This window comes from Neopelma chrysocephalum, unplaced genomic scaffold (assembly GCF_003984885.1).
Source record: "Neopelma chrysocephalum unplaced genomic scaffold, ASM398488v2 Primary Assembly neopelma1_139, whole genome shotgun sequence".
Taxonomy (NCBI): Eukaryota; Metazoa; Chordata; class Aves; order Passeriformes; family Pipridae; genus Neopelma; species Neopelma chrysocephalum.
The window spans coordinates 947,224-972,166 of NW_020897801.1; the positions used below are offsets into that span (position 1 = coordinate 947,224).

General features: G+C 39.5%; 1 protein-coding gene across 5 annotated transcripts in view; it reads right to left on the reverse strand.

Annotated features, from left to right (window-relative positions):
* Positions 1-24,943, reverse strand: part of EPS8 (epidermal growth factor receptor pathway substrate 8) — a 137,115-nt gene that overhangs the window by 102,237 nt on the left and 9,935 nt on the right. For all 5 annotated transcript variants that reach the window (XM_027699737.1, XM_027699735.1, XM_027699733.1 and 2 more), the window contains exon 2: positions 1,118-1,262. The gene's annotated coding sequence lies outside the window, so the exon portion shown is untranslated. The remainder of the gene's footprint in view (positions 1-1,117; positions 1,263-24,943) is intronic.

Genomic DNA, 24,943 nt, shown 5'->3' on the forward strand with positions numbered 1-24,943 from the left:
ATTCATAGGAGAGTTCAGCACCTGATGCTGAGCTGGATGCTTTAATGGGACCCCATCTATGTACAGAGGGGCTACTTCCCCCAAATTCCACAGAGATGTTTAAATTATTAGCTCTAGCTGAGGGCACATATGTTGTTTTTAATAGCAAACGTGCGCTTTGCAGACCAGGTTGCATCTCATCAATAATTCCTTGGTGCCACACTTCCAGGAAGACAGCAGTCAGCCCAGCACGACAGTCTTAAATAAAGGAGGGTGTTACAAGGTGTAAGGCAGCACTCCACACATTCTGTCAAAGAATCACAGCACTTCAGCTGCTGGAAGAAGCAGATTGACATTGTTTTATAAGGGAAAACCACAGATGGGAGAAACTCACTGGAAACCACCTTCCCCTCAAAAAAAAAAAAATTGCTAGCTATTATCTTTAGCCAAGAGGGCACGTCTAGTATTGAAGTGAAAACAGGGTCACACTTCAGAGGTCAAAACAAGCACACTGTTTTCTTTGCAAAGTATCTTCAAAAGGAAGCTGGGGATGAAGTTTGTCTGTGCATAGCCAGGCAGAGATTTGGATAGGGAAAAAAAAAATAAAAACAAACACCAAAATCCATGCGCTTACATAAAAGGCTTTGGGCAGTTTCATTTTCTATTCAGCTGGAAAGGAAGTGAACCAGCACACACACACACACACACACACACATTTTTAATCACCCTCATGCTGACAGCAGCCAGTCACTACTTCTGTTATCAGAACCTCACAGCTTGCATTACCACGCCACGAAGCCCTAAGAGGGTATAAAATCTCCTCTGATTAAAAAGGCACAGTGATACCATCTAGTATAACACACAAATGGTACAGATTTGAAGTTCGGCCTCACCAGGATGTTACTCACTGAGTGGAGGGAAAGGAGAAAATAATCCATAAACATACAAATGAATAGGAAGGATTTCCTAAGATTAGATGGTAACCTGGATTACTCATTTTTTCTAAATTCATCAGTCACCCTCTGGGAAAGACAAGCAAGGCAGGTGAGTCTTCGCATCCAGAAACTTAAGAGTTTGCAACAAGATGTCAGTTGTTAAAGAGCCAGAAAAAGAGAAGCTGTGCTTATATACAACTCACCAGTGATCACTTGAGCAAATGCCACGTGCCTGGGATTAAAACTTCAGCCCAGGTAGGTCCTGTCCCTGCCACTGCTTGATCCACCTCAAGTGGCTGGCATGTCTCCAGAGTTGCTCAGAAAACAGCTTCCCAACAGGTCAAATCACTGAAAAAACAGAAAAGAAACAGGTTCAGCTTTGCAATTCCACCGCACATTATATAATGACTTAAGACTTGCTAATCCCTGACTTCTTAAAATGTGATTTCCCTTACTGCATGATAGGGAGAAGTATAGTTCTGGTTACATTTCATTCACTGCTGTCAACATGTGAACTTTGTAAACACCAGTAATTTCAAAAAGAACTCCTGTGTACAGCTAAGAGGAACCTCATAGTCAGGATAACTGGACAGCTTCCACCCTAAAACAATTTTGAATCTGACATTCAAGAGTTAGTCCTTTTCTACTTCATTTCTTTAATCATATTTAGCCATTTGTTCTAGCCTATCTGTAACACAAGTCACTTCCAGCTTCATAGCTGCACCACTCCAGGCACTGACCAGTCCTTCAGATTTTAGCAAACCTGCCCAGTTTACAGTGGAATTTTCTTATGAGTTACTCTCTTCAGGACATCACTTTGATTTTGACATTATCCCAATTCTGTAACTTCTATGAGAGGTTCCTCTCCCTTTGCCCTACAGGGCAGTGACGTTTTCCATTTTTCAATAAATCCAATTAAAAATAGTTAAAAAGTACAGATTGATTTGATATAGCAACAGAACTGGGAAGAAGCAGTAACAAAGTCAATTCAGTAATAGAGCAAGTGACAATAGGTCAATTCAGTCAATCTGAACTGATTCAGTAGTTGCATATTAGTATAGGAAAAAGTTTATTGAGCTAGTTTATGTACTAAACCTTATTAATTTGCTTACTACTATGACCAGATTATAGTGATGGTTTCTGTTAATCACCTATTTCTATCAAAGCCTCAACATTTTAATATTTGAAAGGGAGATAGACAATTAATGGTTTTCTGACCAGGAAACCTTCGTTGAAGAAAGGACAAGACACAGGCATAACACCTTAAGGTAGCACAGGCTGCCTTCCACCCATATTCATTTCCCAGCCATGAGTCTCAGGCTTTCCCACCTCACTGACCTCAGGCAACACTTTCTACCCCTCCATGTCCACTTTTTCCCCTGTGAAAAACATGGATAAAGGTGCCAGTCTTCTTAATGAAATACACTGCAAGTGCTGATGAGCACTAAGAGCCAGGGATGGTTAGTAGTACATCCAGTGCTTGCCAATACCCTGGGTCAGTGCAAGAGGGTTGACAGTGATTTCAGAGGAACCAAGGTCTAAGGCCGAAAAAACAACAGACCAAAGAGCCTTTGGGAACAACCACAGTGAGACCTTTGTGTGTGCATGTCTCAAAAGGGCAAGGGGCCTATGCCAAAGAGGAAAAAGGGGCATGTTCAAAAGTTACCTCTAAACAGAACATGGTCACCCATAAAGCTCTGAGACAGGGGAATATGTTTAGCTGCATGCAAACCTATATATAACTATACCTATGTGTATGTATGTACAAAGGCAAGTATAGGGTGCTGCACCTGGGCAGGAATAAACCCAAATACCAGCACAGGTTGGGGACAGACCTACTAGACAGCAGCTCTGCTGAGAAGGACCTGGGAGTCTTGGTGAGTGACAAGTTGACCATGAGCTGGCTTTGTGCCCTTGGGGCCACAGGGGCCACTGGGATGCTGGGGTGCACCAGGAGGAGTGTGGCCAGCAGGTTGAGGGTGGTGATCCTGCCCCTCTATTCCACAGTGGTGAGGCCACATCTGGAATATTGTGTTCAATTCTCCAAAGTTCAAGGAAGACCATGAGCTACCAGAGAGGGTCCAGCAGAGGTCACCAAGATGATGAGGGGTCTGGAGCATCTCTGTTACGAGGAGAGACTGTGGGAGCTGGGCCTGCTTAGTCTAGAGGAGACTGAGGGGATCTCATCAATACATATAAAGATCTCAAAAGCGGGTACCAAGAGGGTGGTGGAGGATTCTTTTCAGGGGTGCCCATTGACAGGACAAGGAACAATGGCCATAAACTAAAACACAGGAAGTTCCACCTCAGCATGAGGAAGAACTTCTTTAGACTGAGGATGGCAGAGCACTGGAACAGGTTTGTCCCAGGGAGGGTGTGGAGCCTCCATCTCTGGAGATATTTAAAACCTGCCTGGATGTGTTCCTGTGTCAGCTGCTCTAGGTGACCCTGTCTTGGCAGATGGGTTGAACTAGATAATCTCCAGACTCTCCAGAGGTCCCTTCCAACCCAAACTAGTAATTCTGTGTGATTCTGCAAGTTAAAAAAAAAAAGGACAGACTTGTGATCTCAATAGCTTCTCGTGCAAAAATTAATTCTTCTCAGTAGAATGGAACACTAAAGAATTCTGCTAAGAAAATACCAAACATCAGCACACTCATTGTTTCCAAGCTCCTTATCTCTGAAATTTGTGACAGGTTTTGGGATTCTCATCTGAAAGCCAATGTAAAACAGAAAAGGATTTCACTGGTCAGTTTTCCAAGCTCCTCCTTGCTGATGTGATTCTACTATTTCCAGCCTTGGACATGAACACAGTTAATGAATAATGACTTTGCAAACAAAATATCAGACAATGATGGGAGGGGGAGGGAAGGGTGAAATGACTGTGTGGGCAGCTTGGGTTGGATTTGGCAACAATTAGAAAAATTGATGCCCTTTTAATCATAGGAAAAGGCTTTGCTGGAAAGATAAGACAGACATGACATTCAAAATACTTTAGTCTTTGGATTTAAATGTGTGGAAATTGAAAGTTCAAAAAGTTGGGGGTTTTCATTGTGTTTTCTTTTTATAATAAAAAATATAGCTCTCTTAAAATTTACATCCAAATCTGTGTGTAAACCTTCAGCTCAATTCAAACCTGTTGCAGGAGAGATTTGTTTTGGTTTTATGCCTCTGTAAATATTACTTGCTACAAGTAGGACTGCCTCCTACAAGATACAAAATGTCTTTCATTTCCCTTCTAGTAAGAGCTCAAGACAGTAGAAGTTACAGTCACTTGAAGAGTCCAATAACCTGTTAACATCATTTAAGATCCTCCCCTAGCTGGTTCCACCAAATACATTATCAAAAGAGGCCACTAAAGATTGCTCCCTGTTTGATTAAGTTTGTACAGTGTGTTTCCTTCCCTGCTCTCGTTTCCAATTTAAGGAGCACACGCCAGCTTCTCACATGTGAGAAATGCCTACATAAGCACATGAAATGCATTGTCCTCAGCATTTCTTTAGTAACAGAGTATCTTAATGACATACTTTAAAGAAGTAAAAGGAAAAAGGACATTTCTCTACAAAACTCACACACAATTCCTCAACTACGAAGTAAATAGAAATCTCTCACAGTTCTGGATGTTTTACTGCTGCTCTGTGCCTCTACAGCTCTTTTTCCTGAACACCAACAATCATACAGCCCATATTTACATGATCATTTGTATAGTGAGATATAATCACTCATAAAGAAGTGCTATTTTATAAACAACACTTACTATCCTACAATTTATAATCACCATTTGTATTACTCAGTATTTTTCATCAAGAGATCTCAAATAATGTTTAGAAGATTTAATCGCAGATGTGACAAAGTGAAAGCACAATTGTACAAGGCAGAATGTATCCAGGAAATAGGAACTGTGATACTTAATCTTGCAAAATAAGTGAGAGATAATTTAAAGTAAGGTATCCACAAAGAACAGTGTCTGTGCCAAGAGACTGTTTGTATTAGTTTTGCAAAGAGGGGACAGAATGTTCTTTTCCAAAGAACCACAAAACAAACTTCCTGAACCAATGTGAGCTTTCTTTTTTCTTGTATTTAATCCAAGTAAATGTGGCCTAGCCAAACTTACTTAGTAAGAAGGAAAAAAGAAAGTCCAATAATTTGGCATAGCCTTGTCTTGAAAAAGTACAGTCACACCCTTCAGAGTGAGTGGAACTGGTCACCTGAACAGATCTAGAACCACAGCTGCTCTGGGAAATTAGTAATAATAGACTGGGTTTTTTGACCATTTTTCTAAAACCACTTTTTCCATAGCATTCTAAGCAGCTGTAACTTACTCTTTTTTTTTTTCTTTTTTTCTGTCTCATTTTCCTCTTTTTAATGCTACTCTCTTGATGCACATCAGCAGGGTTTAAGGTTGTGGAGAAAAGAGATGCAGTGTGTTGAGATGGTAACACAGCATAGCATAAAGAACTTGAAATCATCACATTCCAGTTTATTTAACATAATATTTTGTTTCTTTGTTTCAACTTTTACTTCCTTTGGTGTTTCAGGAGCTGATGGGTAAGTTCACAGGGAAAAGCTTCTTTGCAAGGCAAAGGGAAAAGCATTACTGATAAAGTCAAAAGAAACAAGATATCCTTTAGTGTGATGTTTCTGTAATCCCTGTTTAGAAATAGTAATGAATTTAAAATTAAGAAGATAATATATACCCTCTACCCTACAGGAGGACAGGGAGCCCCTCAAAAAACACATCAATGTCTAACTAGGCAACAGTTCTGTTTACATGAACATTTGTGAAAATTTCTTCACTAAAGAAAATCCTCATTTTGTAAAACTACTTCCAGAACCTCTAGAAGTAGATTTTTTCCCAATGTACCACAGGCATATCTGTCATATTTGCCCCACAAATACCCCTCTCTTCTCACAGTCCGACAAGTTAAAAAGCTGCATCATTTTGTCAGAATTCAAAAAGAAATGGAAGCTGCCACACAACTCACAGTGAGACACTTAAAAGATTATGTTCAACAATGTAATTATAAAATGCGGCACTACAGTCTCACTGTAGAATAGTTATCCTAAACAGACCAATAAAGTACCACCCAAAACTGGGAAGGATACAAAAAAGAAAAAAAAAAAAGACAAATCTGATGGGCAGACAATAGAACTGTAAAATGTGTTTCATGTAATGTAATACTGATGCAAAGTTTTGTAAATCTGAGTCAGATGTCTAAAAGCCGTCCATCTTCATTGCCACGGGAGCTCAAAATTAATATAGTTGTTATTATAATTATTATTATTATTGCCACCTCATTTTGGATGTTTATACCTTCCTTGGTTCTGTATATTATGCCTGACTTGGTTTATTAACAGCTGTGGCTACTGACTTGTCACTGGTTCCTTGTTTACTTCTACCTTTTTCCCAGCTTGAGTTTCTTACAGCGGTGACAATGAAATGAATCAGTATGATTTTTATTTTGAAATAGGGAACAAATTATATTAGTCTCAGCTTTTATAGTTTTTCATATATTCAACTTGGATCCACTTCTTACCTTGAGTTACACTGCCAAATACATTGACATATAAAAATTATTCTCCCTACCAGAGGCATATATTGGTAGAATTCCTACAACTATTCTTTTTTTCTACATTGAAGTGAAGAGAGATTATTAATATAAAACTCCAGAGGTTAAGTTTCTGCCTTTCTAAAGTCAATATATACTCAGTCTTCCATTTCAACAGACCAGGGATTTCTTGTTAGCACTACAAAAGACAAATCTGTCTCTTTAGATATGTGCGTGCAATAAGGAAACAAAACTGAGAGCAGCATATTATTCAGGAATATTAGATTACTGTCTTCAAATACCATTACAGACTTTAAAAGGATGAACATAGGGAGTATCACAGTGGGGAACAGACTCAGGGATGTTCGCGGCTCCAGCATAAATTCACCGCCTACTCCCACAAAAGGACATCGTAAGATTGTGAACGCTCTGGAAAACTACCTTGACTCTCAGACCTTTGACTGATGCAGTTTAAAAGATGTGTGGGAAGCATCACATGTGGTATCAGAAAAAGCAGTAAGAAAAATAATCTGGATTTTGGAAAGGAGCAGGGGGGCTCAATAAGGGGAAGGTTTCTTAGTAGTCACTCCGAAGGGTGCTCAGAGCAGAGATGCTGAGCCCTTGACCCCCAGACTTAACATTTGATGACTCAAAGAACATTCTAAATACCAATTTCCAGATACAACCTTGTGACAAAACCACCTGTCATATCCCTGTTCGCCCTTTGCATTTCTTCTGCACCATCCTACTACTGGCTCAGAAGGGGACATTGTTTGCCACAGGTGCTCAGAGCAGTAGAAACTAGTTTGTGAAAAGTTACTGGGCTAGTTCTTCTAGTTGACCTTTTTTGTTAAATTTCTCTGTTCAGCAAAGGAAAAAAAAAAACCAAACCACATGACATTCCACAGAAACAGGGAAACAACATCCATCCTTTGCATATCTCATCATAGAGATTACCAAAATGTCCACTGTGTGCTCAGTAGCAAAGAAAATTAACATTCCCAGCTGCCCGCTATCAAGTCCTTCCTTTTCTGGCCCTCTTGTAAAATGAGAGCTGAAATAATCCAGGCAACTGTTCCGCTGTAGTCTGAAAAGGCAGGTTCTCTTACTTTTTCAGAAAGGCAAAATGAACTACACAAAATTCCTAGCATCCACACTTAAATTTAACAAATAAAGAGGCTTGTTTAGAAAATCTGTTAATCTTGCCTCGTGTAAATTTATTACAGCTCATTTGTTGTGTGAGACTTCTAAAGATGTAAAAGAAGGAAGCCAGAAAAAAGGGAACCCGTTCACAAGGAGAAGGATGGGGCAGCAGCATGAAGGAGCAGTCAGTAACTAGATAGTTAAGAAGAAAACTCATGGCCAAAGGGTGAATGATTGAAAATTTGGTTCAGACCAGTATAAATTTAATACTGTGCACTTATTAGTGAACAGCATTAGTACACAGGTTAGGAATCTGGCCCTTCCTAACACTGCTACCACACTGCAAAACTGTGTCATCAGAACGATCTTGAATCTTTTCTGTTTATTAGGGAAAGTACAAATTCAGGCAGCCCTTTGAAGTCACTTCCTCAAAGGAAAGCACAGAGGTTTCCACATCAATACACCTACAGAATTCCACCACGTTATGGCCACTATCATAATAAAAGTTATTTTGAGCATGGCCTGTGGTAATAAATCAGTTTTAGTGCCAATAATCTTCTCTCTGTAGCTGAGAAGCAGGGGGAGTTTCCCCATCAGGATGTAATCAGAAGTTGCTTTCTAGCTAGACCAAAACTTAGATTCATTAAATTTTTATCTCAAGAGAAGACGGAGTACACCACAGACATGGCCTCTGAAACACCTAAAACTTCTATCAAGCTCATAATTTTTTTCCATGCCTAGGCACATCAAGTCACATTGTTTATATTCAATTATAAAACCAGATACGCTCCATCAGTATATGCCACCCTCTCTCTCGGAATCATAAATTGGCCCGTTTTCTCAAATACCATTTCTTACCCATGCCTTTACACTTATCCCAGATAAGAGTTCTTGAAGTTAGAGCTCATCTAGTCCCCTGGGATCAAGGCACTGCACTGCAAATGATGTTTTCCAGTCTATCCTGATATTACCCATCAAGGTCACAAAGCTTCTACTCTAACTCAAAGCAACCTGTTACTCAACTCAGCAGCTAATGACCTTCTTTCTTCTACTCCATCATTAGTACTGACCACAGTCTTTGAACTCATCATTATTTTCTGTATGACCTATACTTCATGAATTAATGGTTTATTATAATTTAATGTGCTTCATTGTATCACATTCCAAGTTGAATCTTCCTAAAAATCAATGCAACTATGAAAAGCAAGGTTTGTAATAGCTTTTATTAGTCTAGTAATGCATCTGGGCAAAAAAAATAAAAGAAAGCGAAAAAAATAAGAGAGCAAACCTGTTTTCAGGCCAACTATTGGGTCTAACAAAAAAAGCAACGTTATTTTGTCAAAAGAAGAATCAGGAACCCAACAGTCTGCAACAAGGACAAGGTGGCAATTTTCTTAGGGCCACTCTGTTCCTTCGAAAGAAGCTGCAGTGTTCCTGTTGGAATATAACTACTAATTCCTATTTAAAAAGAAAAAGGAAAAAACAACCAACTCAAACAAAAAGCTAAAAAGAACACAAAAAACAAACAAAACCCCCAAGAAACAAACAAACACACAAAAACCCCAAGAAGCAAACAAACAAAAAGCCTCCCTTAAAAAACAGATTCAAACAATAAAACACATTTTTATAGTACTTATCGATACCACTTTACTACTTTTATTGTTAGTTCCCATTGTACTGATGCACATCACCTTGAGCAATCCATGAGTCTGGAGCAGGACTCTGGCCAGGACAGATCTCATAATACTCTGAAAGGCAAGGATTTCCAGGGACCTTGGGCTAAATGCTCTCCTCAGATCCTACATAACAAATATGACAGTTCCTTTGCTGTTGGACACAGTCCCCTGTGATGATGACGGGTATCAATGATGGCCGTATTCATAAGGAGCCCTACAAAGGACAACTATAAAATAATATTCCTTTAATCAATTTCTACACAGCTACTCCCAAGCCCAAGCTAGGAAACAGCTTTCTAAAAGGTTCCACTTCTTAAAAAAAAAACCCAGAAGAATGACTAAAACCACCACTTATCTCTAGAAAGGTTTTCTTGCTAATGTTTCTCTTATTGAAGCCTATTAAAAAGTAATGCTTTCAGTAATGTCTTGCAGTAATGCCCTTCTACAAGGGAAGGGTGTACAAAAAGGAAATCCTCATGCTTAAATACCCTCCAACTTTTCTAAGTATCTCTCTTCCTCCGTTTTATAATTTTGGAACAAGAGTGTTTGTCCTTGATCTGATCCCAGACTCTTTTTGACTTTCTTATATCATCTCATCTGTGCTTTTATTTGATGCACTAATCTGGAGCTGATTCTGCAACATGGCACATAGAAGTAGAAAAGTCCAATGAGCATTCATTGTAGGCCAAGGGCAGGATTTACACCACAAACTAAAAAACACCTAATCCTGAGCTAATTGATCATGCATGAAAACAAACATGCAAAACACTCAACCTCCCTGCAAATTGAAAAAAAACACAATAGCCCAAACCACCGTAGTTACGTGAATACTTTTCCCCGGCTCTATATGAACCAATCTGCATATCCCTTGCATTTCCACACTATTTTTTTTGCCTGGCAATTGTGACCAAAACACGGTAACTTAAATCAACATTGCTACACAACAAACAGAATGAGGACATTAAAAATCTATGTGACCAAAAAGGAATTTTGTGTGTCCCAGAAGCAAAAAAAGGTGAAAGTCATTAAGTTTCTCAAAAATGCCTAAAATTAAAAGTATTTTAATTGTGTTTGGTTTTGTTCATTGCATAGAATCATATATTATCATTACCGATGCTGAACACACTCAAACACAAAATCCCTCTGACCAAACAACTCCTAATCCAATGTCTCATCATTTTAATCTTACCACCAGAATTCTTCTGGGGAAAATAGATAAATAAAATCAGAAATCTGCTCTAACCATTTAAATTAATGTTCATACCTTCTTATTTTATGTATTCAAAGATACTTCCAGATTTGCAATTGGGGTCATAAAATATTACATTTGTGGTGATGAATCAAAAGATAAAACCCTAAATTGCTAAACAAATTCAAGAAAAAAGTGAATAAAACTGTGTTCACTGCAGGCTGAAAGAGGTTATGCCACACCTTTGGATGGAGCAAGAAACTCGGGGCCAAAACACAAAATGTAAGATACCAGTTTGTAATGGAAAGGCCAACAAGACAGGTCACAAAATACATCTTACACATGTATGTTGTAGTACATATGTAATACAATGTGCATTACCAGGCTTAGAAAAAAAGGAGAACGCTTGTGCTGTGTTCAGAGCAGGCTTAGTGCAAACCCACAAAGCTCCTAAACACTTCTCATCTCTTTTATTCCTCACCATCTCTCTCCTTTCACAGAACAGAAATCTGTCAACATCCCACTGGGTAGGACAATTCTGCTGTCATGGACAGGACAACAAATGTAACCTAAACAGAAGCTGCCTGTTTGGCAGAACGGAAACCAAATTATTCTGGTACCAGTAGCAAGAACACAGCACAGCTGAAGTGTGTGAATCTGTGACCAAGCCAGCAAGTGCCCAGTCTTAAACCCTTATTAAGCACACAGGTTTGTCTGTGAACACAGAAAATCTATGAATGTTGTCATTTTAACTAAAAGTTAATATTTGTGTCACTGCAATTTATTAGCTAGTCTAATAAACAACAGTACAACAAAAAGGGGACAAAGTTTTTAGCAGGGCCTGTTGCGACAGGAAAAGGGATTCCAGTATTAACCTAAAAGATCCATTTAGATTAAATATAAGAAAGAAGTTTTTTACAATGAGGGTGGTGAGGCACTGGCACAGGTTGCCCAGAGAGGTGGTGGATGCCCCATCCCTGGAAATATTCAACGTTAGACTGGACGGCGCGCTGAGCAATCTGATATAGTTGAAGATGCCCCTGCTCATTGCAGGAGGGTTGGACTAGATGGCCTTTCAATGTCCCTCCCAACCCAAACTATTCTATGATTCTCTAACTTACTCACAGAACTGGTCTCAGTGACCTGCTCAGAATCTTACCAAAAGCAAGGAGAGTGGCTGGGTGCTCAGCAAACCTCTCAACCTCTCCTATGGCAAAACACATTTACAGCAAAGAGGAAAACTTTGGCAACTCTCTTGGGAAGTTTCATTTCTTTGGAACATTACAAAAATCAGAAAGGAGAGACACTCCTTTTTAAGCCTATTAAATAAACTAACAGGCTCAGTTCAGCGCAGGCTGTGTCTCACCTAAAAAATCCATTGCGCAGGCTGGAAAGGTAAAAAGACCTTTCCCCAAAATCTTCGTTCGCGAAGATGGGCCATTATTATTTAAAGTTACCAGCCTAACTGGAAGCTGAACTTTACCAATTGTTTGCAGATGTGATGAGGTGAGAAACTCTAGAAGCCTCTCCAGCATGTCAGGTAACCCACTGCATTATTTACATGGCCCAAGTAGTGTCATTTGTCTTTAACTTCAAAACAATTTGTGCATCCTTATTGGAGTTTAATAATGAATCCACAGATTCCCTCTGTTTGCCAGGATGAAATAAAGACTACTAAAATAAAGGAAGAATGTACACAGGAGGCAGAAGAGAGAGAAACTTTTGGACGCATAAAGATCATACTCCAGAGGAAACACTTTCCCTTCCCAGGAGGCTCAAAACACTGCTGTCAATGTCAGGCCACGCCAAACATTCCCCCAAACACAAACCAGCTACTTCAGGCTGCCCACCTAGAACACAAACCCATAAAACATATAAATTATGTCAGTGGATTACACAAAACGCATCCTGTGCTAAACTTCCTGCAAGCTTCTAGGAATTGTTTTAGAACAAGACAGATGAAGAAACGGGCCAAAGGAAGAAGTAAATGACAGTTCATAACAAGAATGTTCCTAGAAGACAGACCAAAACTAATACTGTCTGTTACAGCTCTAGAACATTGAAATCTAATATAATAAAAAAAAAAGAGATGAAAGAACATTAAATAACTCTTCAGAATAAGAAACTGAGATATTTTGTTGCTTTGAAAGAGGGGAATATTAGCCCAATGAAGACAAGTATTTAAAAAAAGATTCTAGTGGATTTAAATCAAAAGAAAAATTTTCCTCAGAAATGACAACTAGACCTCAAGATGCAAAACTGCCATCTCTTTTATTAAAATGCAGAGATCCTCAGGAGACTAAGTATGGTTTCACACATCTAAGGATTCCTAGTGCAGAATTTAAATGGAAGATTTAAGTCAACTTGAGAAGACATTCAAAACCCACACAATATAAGTGCCTACCACCTTAATCACTTTTAGCTTATTCTCTTTTGAGTGTACGGAAACATCCACTATAAGAATTTTGTTTCAAATACTAACACTACTATTAGCATTGCAAATTTCATCAAAATAACTTACAGACTTAGTTTGACAAAGTGGACTCTATCAATTGAGTTTTCAACCTACTGGTCTGAAAAATACTCTTCCCAGTGTGACAGTAGTCACTGTATTATTGAAAGTTCATCTACAGTCTAAAAATGAGTAAGTTAAAATGTATTTACAGAAACGTGAATTCAAAATATATTTACATTTTAACCAGAAAAATAAGACTGCTTGTCTAATTACCCTTTCAAGCTTTAAACTCTATAATATTACGATTTCCCTTTTTTCCCCCCCTCCTATCACAGGCTTAAATGTAATTAAGATTAATTTGATTTACCAGTCCTCTAGGAATTGGACAAACATAATTAATATATTAGGCTGAAAATTCAAACTTTTATTAATGGGCTCAGGCAACTCCACAGGGACGTTCAAGTCTTTAAAAAAGTTAATCCTCGTGTAAGTGTTGTGGCTTCAAACACTGGGCTTTTCAGTGAGAACACGCTAAACTCTTTCCCCACCCAAAGGAAAACAAAGATGTGGTAATTCTCCACAACGAACTAACAGAATAATAGCTGGACATATAGTGAAAAGGTTCTTTGTTTTGAAAGGCATAAATGCACTTCCCTGCATAAGAGATGATTGTGTTAACTGGAGCACTGCTTATTCTGTTACACTAAATATTGCCTCAGGACCTCAACGAACCATGACATGGCAAGGCTACGTGCCAATTTATTAAGTTACTTCAGAAGAATGATGCTCAGGCCAGGATTTCGAAGTTCTAAATCTTTCCTTATAGGAAATTAATGTAGATGCAGGATGACTCCAAGTACAGCAGCAGAATGAAGATAAAGTATTCAGTCTGCGTTCGTCATCTTCCACTTGAGACTAAGGCAGCTGTGCCACTGAGAGATGACACATTCCACCTACAGCGTAAAAACACTTAAGTATTTGTCTGTAATAGCTCTAAGTTTTATCATCTACAGCATCCATAAATTAACTCAGTAATTATTTGCTCAGTAGCAATGCTGGGCCAGTGACTTGACAGGATTCCCTGATCTACCCTTGTGAAAGTAACTAGACTAAGTCTGTACAGCAAATAACATTAGAACAAATTCTCCTGGGGAAACTAGCCAGGAAGATGCTATATTTATAGAAATGAGAGCTAGAGTCACTTGGTAAATGTTTTTAACCGTTCATTATTTATACCAATATTGGTAATTGTGGGACAGCTGCAGAAGGGACCAAGAAAAAAGTTTTGACCACAGTGCTGTCAACATGCAGCTGGGAATTTAAATACCTCCTCCTGCAGTGAGTAGCAATAGTATGGCACAGCTTTGTCCCAGGAATGCTACAGATTTCCATGAAACTGCCAGATATTAGGACTGCGTGCAGTGGCAAAACCAAACACAATGGGCACAGATGGATTACAAAAAGAGAAATACTTTCTACTGAGCTGTAAAAATACTACAGTGACAGGAAAATAAGAATACTATGTTTAATCCCCTGTCTTCCTGAGGGAAATAAAAATGTTTTGCATATGAGACTTACTCAGAGACATAACAATTCACAGAATTAAAAACATGACATATTTTTCATCTATTTCTTTTCTATGTACTTGAAGTCCTTTTTGTTTGTATTGCAACCACTCAACGCTGATACAACAAAAAGCCTGTCAGTCCTGTAAATCATATTTTTAAGTGCCAGTGAGACATGATTATGTGGATTCTTCTTGACAGTGTGAAAGCTGGCAGTCCTCTAGCCGGGCAAGAAAACAATTATTTCCCCATGTATCACTGCTTGGACAGTTCCTAAAAATCTAACTTTAGCTTGGCATATTGGGGTTTTTTTAGAAATCTGCAAATCCTTTGTGATTTGACAATTTCCAGTACTATTTTCACCGTGAATTTCCTTGCAATACAGGTGCTGAAAATGACGTTCCTCTGTCACAGCATAATGGAAAACTTCTCGCCCAAGCCTCAAGGCCCAGCTGAGCACTTCCCAGGGCAAGCACTGGGACACAGCAGCAGATGAAGGAGCTCTCCACTCATCTTGCACCCATCAGGGAAGAAAAGATGGATACTAAATAGTCTGTACTACTTATTTTTCCCCTTTGCAAGCTGTTACAAACCCCACGTTTCACTTCATTATATTCCAGGTTAAGACAGCATAACAAGGAGGGAGTTGGGTAAATGTTTCCCACTAAACTTGCATGAGGGAAGGCAAATATCTGTGGCCTTATACACTTACTCTCAATCAGTGCCCTGAGGGTATAAACTATACCTGTTCTACCAAACTGAATGGTTATTTGCATTCAAGTAAGGACTAAGATGTAAAGCATCAAAAACAGATTTCTAATTATAACTATGTAAAATATCACCCCACTCCCAACTATCAAACATCATAAAAGAAAAGAAAAAAAGAACTTGGGGACATGCACAATAACTCCCTCTCCTCCACCTCCAGGAAAGGCAGAAAGTCAGCTGTGAGTTTTATTTTTTTAAATACATTTGCCTACTCTTCAAGGAGACTGACAAAGAAAACAAATTACCTATGGCTTCCAAGCTGGTATCAGAGCTCATCTGCAAACGTGTCTCAGCACAAGACCTCAGGTCACCACCCTAAATTTCTTTGTATCTCTAGCCTTGAGCAAGTTCAACTTGTTTACTAAAACTAGTACAAAAAAACCCCCACCAAACCCACAACAAAACAAATGAAGAATAACCCTAAAAATCTGTAGAGGAATAGTCTTCAAGGGTAAAGAAGAATTGGCAGTATTAGTTGAGAACTAGATTCTTTCCTCTGCTTCTTGGGAAAATTAAAAAAAAAAAAAAGGATCACCACCCCCACAATATCCTGTCAAATGGAAGCTATGGAGTTTTCCACTCCCTGAATCAGGAAAATGGCCTCTTACTTACCACAAAGCGAAGGAAACCCCACCACAATCAGAGCTCAAAGGCAGTTTTGCTCAAGACTCATCTGTTCTTTATTTTTTACCCCAAAGGCACCACAGCCATCACTCAATGCTGAAAATCAACTGGTGATGAGAAGTAGGCAATAGGAAACTAACAGTTGGAACTGAATAAATAGTTACAGACATCCAGCATACCTAACAAAAAGCCTACAAAAGTTGAATGTAGTAAGCTAGCAGGACCTGACCATGGTGAGAAAGACTCTTACAGAGAATTTTTGGCATTATCAACTAGTTTGGGCGCATCCCAAGTGACTGGGATACACCAACAACAGGGGTTGTCATCCCCTGCCAGCCTCTCCTCTCTCACCCAAACATACTGCAGAACGTGAGACCCACTGCTGTCTACAAACAGCTCACAGATGGTGCTAAACCACTCAGCTGGATTGAAAAGAAACCCAAACCCAACACCATAACTCAATCCAGCTGCAAACTCAGAGAGGCACCCAGCTCATCATCTGTGATCCAGACTGTGCTCTGCTCTGCTGACTGCTTGGGGGCACCGACAGGGTTGGCCCACTGCCCAACCACAGAATGTGTGGTAAAACATCACCCAAAGTAAGAGAGAACATCTTACACAGAAGAAAAAAGCCACCACATTCTTGCATGTGGGAGACGACGGCTTCTTAAAAAATCTCTTTTGATTAAGAGTTCGGCAAAAAAAGCATGAAAATCAGAGAGGAGAATTATTCTTACTAGATAAGGTTAAAATATTTACACAATGGTTTCTTACATTTTATCCCCATCAAGATTTCCTTCTTTCCTTTGAGTCCATGTGCAGCCCCTTCTGCTCCTGTTATCTCCTTAGGAGAAGGGCGATGAAAAGGAGATGCCTGAATTGCTCTGGATGAGGTCCAGCCCCTGGGGCACTAACTTTGAAGGTGAGCTCTCACCTCTGTGGTGCTTCAGAAGGAAACAAAGCCTTGGCAGGGCACAGGATGCCAGCTGCTTTAAAGCATGGGGAAGAGAAAGTGATTTTCAGGAGCAGAAACCCGGTGGTGCAGACAAGCACCCGTCCAGCCCCTGCACCAATTCCGCTGCGTGTCTGTGTGTCACCCTCAGCTCCTACAGCGTCCCCTTTCCACAGCCACTGCACTGATGGAGGCAGAGCCACAGCACCAGAGACCAGCAGCCTGGGCCAGACCCTCCATCACTGCCCACCAGCACCCGGGATACTCTGGAGCAGCAGCTCTGGTAGCTCACACAACTCAAGAGAGTTGAGCGAGAAGAAAATCACAAGCAGGGTGCAGCAAAGAGAAACAGAGACAGAGGGAGGGATTACTCTTTCTCAGTACACCAGAGATGATGTTTTATTGGAGTTCACAGACTTAACACATTTGCAGAGGACTACTAGAAAGTTAAATGAAGTGTGCACACCTAACGGATGTCCCAAATGGGATATATGGTGACCAGTTACCATAGCAACTTTCCTTTCAAGGTCCAGGACAAACCAGATTTCTGATGCTCCGCACTGCTGCAATTGCGAGAACAAAACACCCAAGGCAACTATTGATACGGTGCTATTTTAAGTGCCTGAAAAAAACCAAAGCAAAATAAGCAAAAATATTTTACTTAAGATCATAAACTCTTTTTTTTTTCCCCCAGGAGGTCTCCAGAAAAAAAAACAAACAATAAACTATACACAACTGGTGTTCAAAAGCAAGAACCCAAGGAGTCGTGGGGAAAAAAATAAAAAAGAACAGGATAGTCTCCATGAATTTAAAATTTGACATTTAGAACACCACCATTAAATAAAAGCACACCCTTTAGAAATGTTATCTAGCATAAGAGTTGTAAAAATGTGTGATGCCTAGTGCAATACCTCAAAAGCTGATCAGGCAAGACTCTTCTTTAAGATCAGGTCATTACTTCATATAGGAAATATAACTTCACTCAGAAGAGATCTTTCATTCACTAATTAGCATTAGCACTTTAATAAGAGAATATTTCAGTTTTAATCTGAGCCAGTCTCACCACTGTGCTATAGAAATCAGTTTTGCTAATTGAGGCAGCATTCTCTTTCAAAACACTAAGCTGCAGACTACTTGTTACAATGGAAATGGCTTTCCTTTATAAGCATGTCCAACTTGGTTATTTATACTATGCCTTTTAGAAATTCCTCATACTTTTTCCAACTGATTCCTCATTTCCTTTTATTCAATGTTTAAGCCTGATGTGAAAAGATTCTATTAATTATTCAGAAGCATGCTCATTTTACTGATGGATGAAGTTGTACACTATTTTTTTAAATATGATTGCAATACTGAAGTGTAGCACCAGTGAAAAAGCCGGCAAAGTTTGCCTTCCTTTGGGATAAATAAAAAAAATTGTATCTTGTTGTCCTCACAGAAAAAAAAGTTGATTTTCCCATAAATTATGACTCATTGAATTTTTTTTGTTTTTATTTTTTTAAAGGAATCTCAACAGCCTTTTTTAATTCAGTAAGTTTAAGGTTTGCAAAACTTCCTTTTCCTCCCAATATTAGTATCTGCCAAGAAAGAGCTTCCAAGCCATTGCACCAGAGGTTGGCAGAACTGTAATCTTACCTTAAAAAGGCTGGTAATTAGGCAGGCAGTCACAACTTTTAGTTTGTTTCAGAGAAATAAATGGGTTATTGAGAGGTAGTATGGAAATCAAAAATCCAGTACTAACATCTAGTCTGTCCCAACCATTCTCATCACCTTGAAAGTCACTTTTACACTCTCTATCAGCCATAAATCTCAGAGAAGATCATTGCATTACCGCTGCAGTCTGAGCTCTATTTAGGAAAAATGAAAAAGATTTAAACAAGACAATTTTATAAGTATATAATTTAAGCTCTGTTCAACTGACTGAGTAAGCATTTCAAAGTGTATGTTCTCTACAGGTTGCAGAAATGTTAACCAGTGACCTAATTGAATGACAGCATGAGAATTATGACATATCTACAACTTGCTGAGAGAAGAGGAAAGGGGAAAAAAAGAAAAAAATTGCAAATCACATTTTGTCAGGTTAGTTTTACAGTTTTTGAAATGCCAGTTGCACATTTTAGCACACCACTAGTCTCAAATGGTGAAGGTACTGTCAGTCAAAAGACTCCTATTACAAGCAGGCTCTGGGTTTGTATTTAGGCATGGGAATGAGTGAAGAGACAGAAGGAAATAATCTCTGTACTGAGAATATACTTAGATATAATGAAGTGGAAAAATAATGAAGAAATTGAACTACACAGGTTTGCACACTACAGCCCTGTAACACAAGCAGCATCAATGCTGAGTTAAGGGCCAATTACAGCTGGAGTCACCCAGGGATTCCTTTTGTCTTTCTGCTCTTTTGGCTCACAGCCCTTTCAGATGAGAAAGGGGAGCATACCAGCAGTGCTCACATATCCTGAGTGCTTCGGGTCTTTAAAGTTAGATGGACGGTCATGGCCTTCATTCCCCAGGTCTGTATTCTTAGGAATCATTTTGCATACCTTAAGTGTATGTGCAGACTCTCAAGAGCCATTACAGGAGCTTGGTTTTGAGTCAGAGCTTTGCACCTGCTCTCTGAAAAGTCTAAATTCTCAAATGCTCTTTCCTCCTCCCCAAAAGGAGTATTCACAACTGAGGTTCTTCTAGAGAGAAAAATTTAGTGTCTTCCCTGATATAATCTTCAGCTAAAAGCATTGTATCCTCTGATTAAACTTTTATCTTAGAGCACTCTATTTTCTTGTATTATCAGAAAATGCCACGACCTGCTTTTAGCAACCTGTAGGCAAAGTGCCCAACAACTCTTTGAGCTGCAATGCAGGTCTCACTGCTAACTGTCCAAGCCTTCATCACTAGAGTCACCCTTTCCTTTACTCCTGGGAACAACATTTAAATTTGAATGCTGGTGCCTCATGTTTCATCCCCGCTGGATGAACCAGCGTATCCATTTCCAGCACTAACAAGTTTAAATGAGTAGTGACAGTTTCCAGTCATGCAGAAACATAGGCAGACTCAGATGTCATTCTCAAAATGGTAACTGATTTGAGAGAGAGCATCACAGTCAAGCTGCTAATCTAGAGCTCTGCTTTTAAATGACTCATTAAAATCCAGTGCAGATCAAAGGGTCTGATAGCACAAGGATTACTAGAAAAAAACCCCCCACCATATTTAGCACGTTAGCTAACATGTTAGAATCCTCAAGAAGATAAAGCAATTTTAGTTTCAAACAAAAGTACTTGCCTTTGTGAGAAAAGACAACTTATTATTAATTCAAGATAAAATCACAGTACTGCTGGAGGTGAGCCAGTTTATTGTTTTCACGAGACTTAGCAGACTGAACTAAGATAAGAGAAGAATCCCAGGGCTTTGCAAAAGAGGGATAAAAGCTACAAGCTCTGGTTTCACCAAGCAGCAGCACTGACATCCCCACTCCAGACCACTGTTTGCTACCACTGTCCGAGGCTCACCTGTTATCATCACCGGAGATTTAACTTTCAAGGATCGTTGAGGCAGTCGTTTTGGCTTTCACTGTCTAGCAGTTGGCAACAGAGATCTGAAGCCAGTGCAAAAGATCTGAAGACTGTAAAAATACATGGAAACAAACCCTATATCCATATGCTTCATCCATGCAGTGAGTGCTATGAAAAGCACAATGGTCACAGGCAAGAAAATTAACGATGTTAATTTAATTTTCCATTTAACTGTCAGCCTTTACAGGGGTAAGTCTAGCTAAAGACTTGAGTGAAAACAAATTGAAGTGTCTCATGGCTGGGCACCCTGGAAGCTCTCCTAGCTCTCAACAGTCAGATCCTGAAGTTTTTAGGGGAGATGAAGTGAGCCCTCAACATTACCATTCTGCTTCTTCCCCCACTTCATCTCCACATCACTCACCACTGCTAATACACCCACCTCTACAATGCCAATACTCAATATGACAGATGATTCTTCAGCCTAGCAAGTGGCTGGAAACTGTGAAGGATTTCAATCGAGAAGAGCTTAGACAAGTTTACAGTAAGCCTCCTAGCTTTGTTTGAGACAATAGCAAGTAAAGTTGAGGATAAGCTGCCAAGTTTAATCCATTAGAAATCCCAAATAGCCAACCATGCAGAGATCTCAGCTATATACAAAATTAACAGCCGCAAAAAAAAGATGTTAGTCCTCAAGTTTACTTCAGTAGGGCGCAGGAAGCATCCAAAAGACATCGTCCATCATTAAGCACTTACATCAACTCTGAATTTCCACCTCTCATCTGAAACCTACAGCTAAACAGACTAAAATCAGAATCAACATATATCAAACAACGTATTGCAGCACTTTCTGCTTTTCTTCACTACACAGTCTAAAGACAGCATTCTAAGATTTCTTTGTAGCATGCACCCCAGTGACATACCAATGAGATAGTGGAATTCCTGAGGACTGCAGAAGAACATTAAGGAACATTAAAGAGAGACAAAGGAGACCATTAGGTTGTTTTATATGCTCTTTCTCTCCTTTTTTTCAAAACAGTCCTCTCATCTCAGATAAACAGAGGGTTTCTCTTGGTTTATTTGCTTTTGTGTCTGGAGTTAGATATTGCCCAGCAGAGTTTTCATGAAAACATAACGCTCATTTAAAATAGTACACACTTCAAACAGAAGATGTGTCTCACAGTAGTATGAGGACAGAAAAAAGAGAAAACAAGACTGGTGACAAATTCTTTTAAATTGTTTCCAAATGATCTAAGTTTCCATTAATAAAACAAGCACACAAATTTTCTTGGGGTTTGCTTTGTTGTTTCGTTGTGGGATGTTGGTTTTTTAATTTGAGATTTTTGAGCCTCAATCTCGCAGTGACTTAAGTTAAGCAGGCATACAGACAATTTGTTCCATTAACATCAGTGCAACACAAAGGTATCATCAACCCTCTCACCCACAGTTGAGCCAACTCCTTCACAAACATCGCTACCAAGGTTTATTCCTGAACTTTTCCAAATGGGATGAAAAATACCTTCAAACCGGTGAAGGGAAGTCCTAGGCAATACCTGGTAATTTCTGAAACTAAAGATTCCTCTTCACTCCATCCAGCAAAGGGGGAGAAGACCTCTTGCTAAGCCACAAACATTTGAGTACTACTGCACATCAGATCCTATGTGCCACCAGATTCTCAATACATGAACTGTATCACTGTCTGGGATACCTTTGCTGCAGAAGACAGCAGAATGCACATACACACACTGTCTTAAAGGCATAAGTGAGGGAAAAGCAAGAGAGGGCAAAAGACCTGCCTTTTTTTTTTCTGCCAAAGTAACAACTCAGTGCATTTCTAGGAGCTCTAGGGGGAATATCTGTCTAGAGTGGAGAGTGCACAGTCAGACTGAGAAGGCTAATCAAATACAGTTCCTAACCAGTGAGTGCAATATCACCACCCCAATGCCTATTAAAAAAAGAAAAAAAAATTCTGTACAACAAAAATGACCTCAAGCTCCAGATCTGCATAATTTTTAAGGTCAGTTGATCCCTGAAGGCACATGTCTATCACAGGCTAAGAACAGGGGAATTACTGGAAGTCTCTGTTGTTTTATGTCATCATGGCAAGAACGCTGCCTCAGAACATTTCCTCGTTACTGGAAACTAAAGTCCCATGCAGGGAGCCCATAAAGAGCAAGGTCATCTGTAAAATTCCCATGCGCTTTTCTTTACATCCTAAAGAAGTCACTGCACTAAAGCTCTGTGAGGGAGGCTATAAAACCAAGAAGGACTTGCATCACTTGTGACACATTCCCACGCAAATCCAATTTTTGGACTCAATTTACTAGATTGCCTAAAGTGACATCTGCAAACCTTGTTTGGTAGAAGCTATAAGGGAGATGTGACCATAGAGAAAAAGTGTTATTGCTGGCATTACTGGAAGTGCTAGCAAAGCATGCATCTGGACATCCCAGTCTCTGAACAGCACAAGCTCCATGGTCTAGGAGGCAGGAAGGCCCCAAATCTCTCAAAAATCAAAGCGAACCTACACAAGAACCTCCCCAACACTTCCATGGATTTCCCCCATAGGATAATATAGCCTTTAACTCTTACAAACTGCTTTGCAAAGAAGTGGCTCGGTCTGCCATGAGAGCAAAAAATTACTATGCAGAGAAGGTTACAGTGGTTCAGAAAGTGATTTGAGTTTACACAATTTATACAGTGAAGCATGAAGAGAAAGAAGTAGAGATTCCAGGAGCAGCTGCTTTTAGCCTATGAGGCCTTGGAGGAAAAGGTCTGTATCTAGAGGAGGAAATCTGGACTCCATCTGCTATTTGCCAAAATATATATACACACATACATACATACATACATACATATATATATACACACACAATCAATAGCATTTAGAAGGTTGTACCACATACTGGCATTCACAAGATTCAAACACAGACCAACTGAAAATTCACTAATGTACCTGGTGGAAAATGCCAATGTTTGTCAGGGGCAGGTAGTTTAAACTACTGTGTCTATCTTCCTCTGAGAGGAAGAATAAGAAAACTTCATTAATATTTTTCCACCATGAAAAGAAGGCCAAAACTCTCCTCCTTCATACTCTCCAGAGGTCAAAGTAGATTTGTAATGATCTCTTGTGGCTTTAAACAGGTTTTATAGATTAGCTGACTCAAAAATAGACACAATGTTTAAATAATAACATTCTCTTGAAATTGAGTGCCTAGTACAACAAGCCTCCAGTCAGTGGCTAAGATCTGGAGGAACTCTGACCATACAAATATTTGTAATAAACCAAAGGTAGATATTCCAAAATTGAATACTGCTGACTATCCACCTGAAGAGCAAATGATGTACACTTAAAACATCTTCAGTGTGGCCTGCTTTAGCTAGGTGCAGATCTCCATGAAAGCACGCAGACAGAGGACGTGTCCATAGTACAAATAGCATTCCCAGGTTCAGCTACTGGACCCAGTGAGCCACAGCAGCAAGGATCCCCATCCTCAGCCAAGAGGCATGGAGACCACCGTGCCCCATGCAATTGGAGCCTGTTTCTGGTACTGGGAGAGTACAGTTAAAATCAGCTTTGATATGCCTGCACTGTCCTGACATCTCTGCTGTAGGCTGGGATAATTTAATTCAAAGCCTGTTACCATACAATAATGGCCAGAGGTCACACCATCAGGGGTCAGATGAGGACCTGAATTCATTAAGTGAACCAATATGCATGTTGCCTTTTTGCTCCCTTTTCAAGTACACGGCCAAAGGAGGAAGCACAGGAGAGATGTGTTGTCATCTCCTCAATGGAGCTGTTCCTTGTCAGCTACACCATTGTTTAACTTGTCACAAGTACAAGCAAAACAGTACAACACAGCAAACCTCACCAACTTGTATGAACAGCTTGGAAGTCCACTGGATATCACTTAATTCCACGAGCCAGTGAATACACGAACAACAGGAATCAGATTACTTTGCTCATATGTTTTGACAACAGCAATTTCATTTTATTTATTATGATAATTCATAAAGCACCATCAAATGCAGTGCAGAATCTCTTGTAAAAATAATTACAATCTAGTAATGCTAGATGTCATTGAAGCACACCATTAATTCCTTGACAGTTAGGGAATGAGCCAAAGACTTTGTGCAAATGAAGGATTAGCAAGGTTTCAACACACATTTCCTTGCACTTTAAATGTGCAAGGAGCAAACCTTATTAAAACAGTACTTCATATTATGCTTTAAAATGATAGCCCCTGAGGCAGATTTTTTGTACTTCAAAAGATAGCTATTATACTACTATATGTTACAGCCTGGGATAACAGAAAAATAAATTCCTATCTAATTCCTGCATACAGGGAGCATAGAATAGTTGCTGTTTCCTACAGCTGTCAAGAAAACCCAGACTTTTATGCAAAATGAGGTGTCACCAGTCTCACACAATAAAGAGAGAACAGCTTTAATACAATACTATGAATTGTCTTCCACTTGGCTACTGAAAATATTTTGAGCAGCTAAAGTAATCTTTTCTGAACCTACCATCCGGCATTTGAGATGTCTCCAGATGGGCCTCAGGGTTATAGGTGCTTAAACTGCTTCTATTTCCATGCA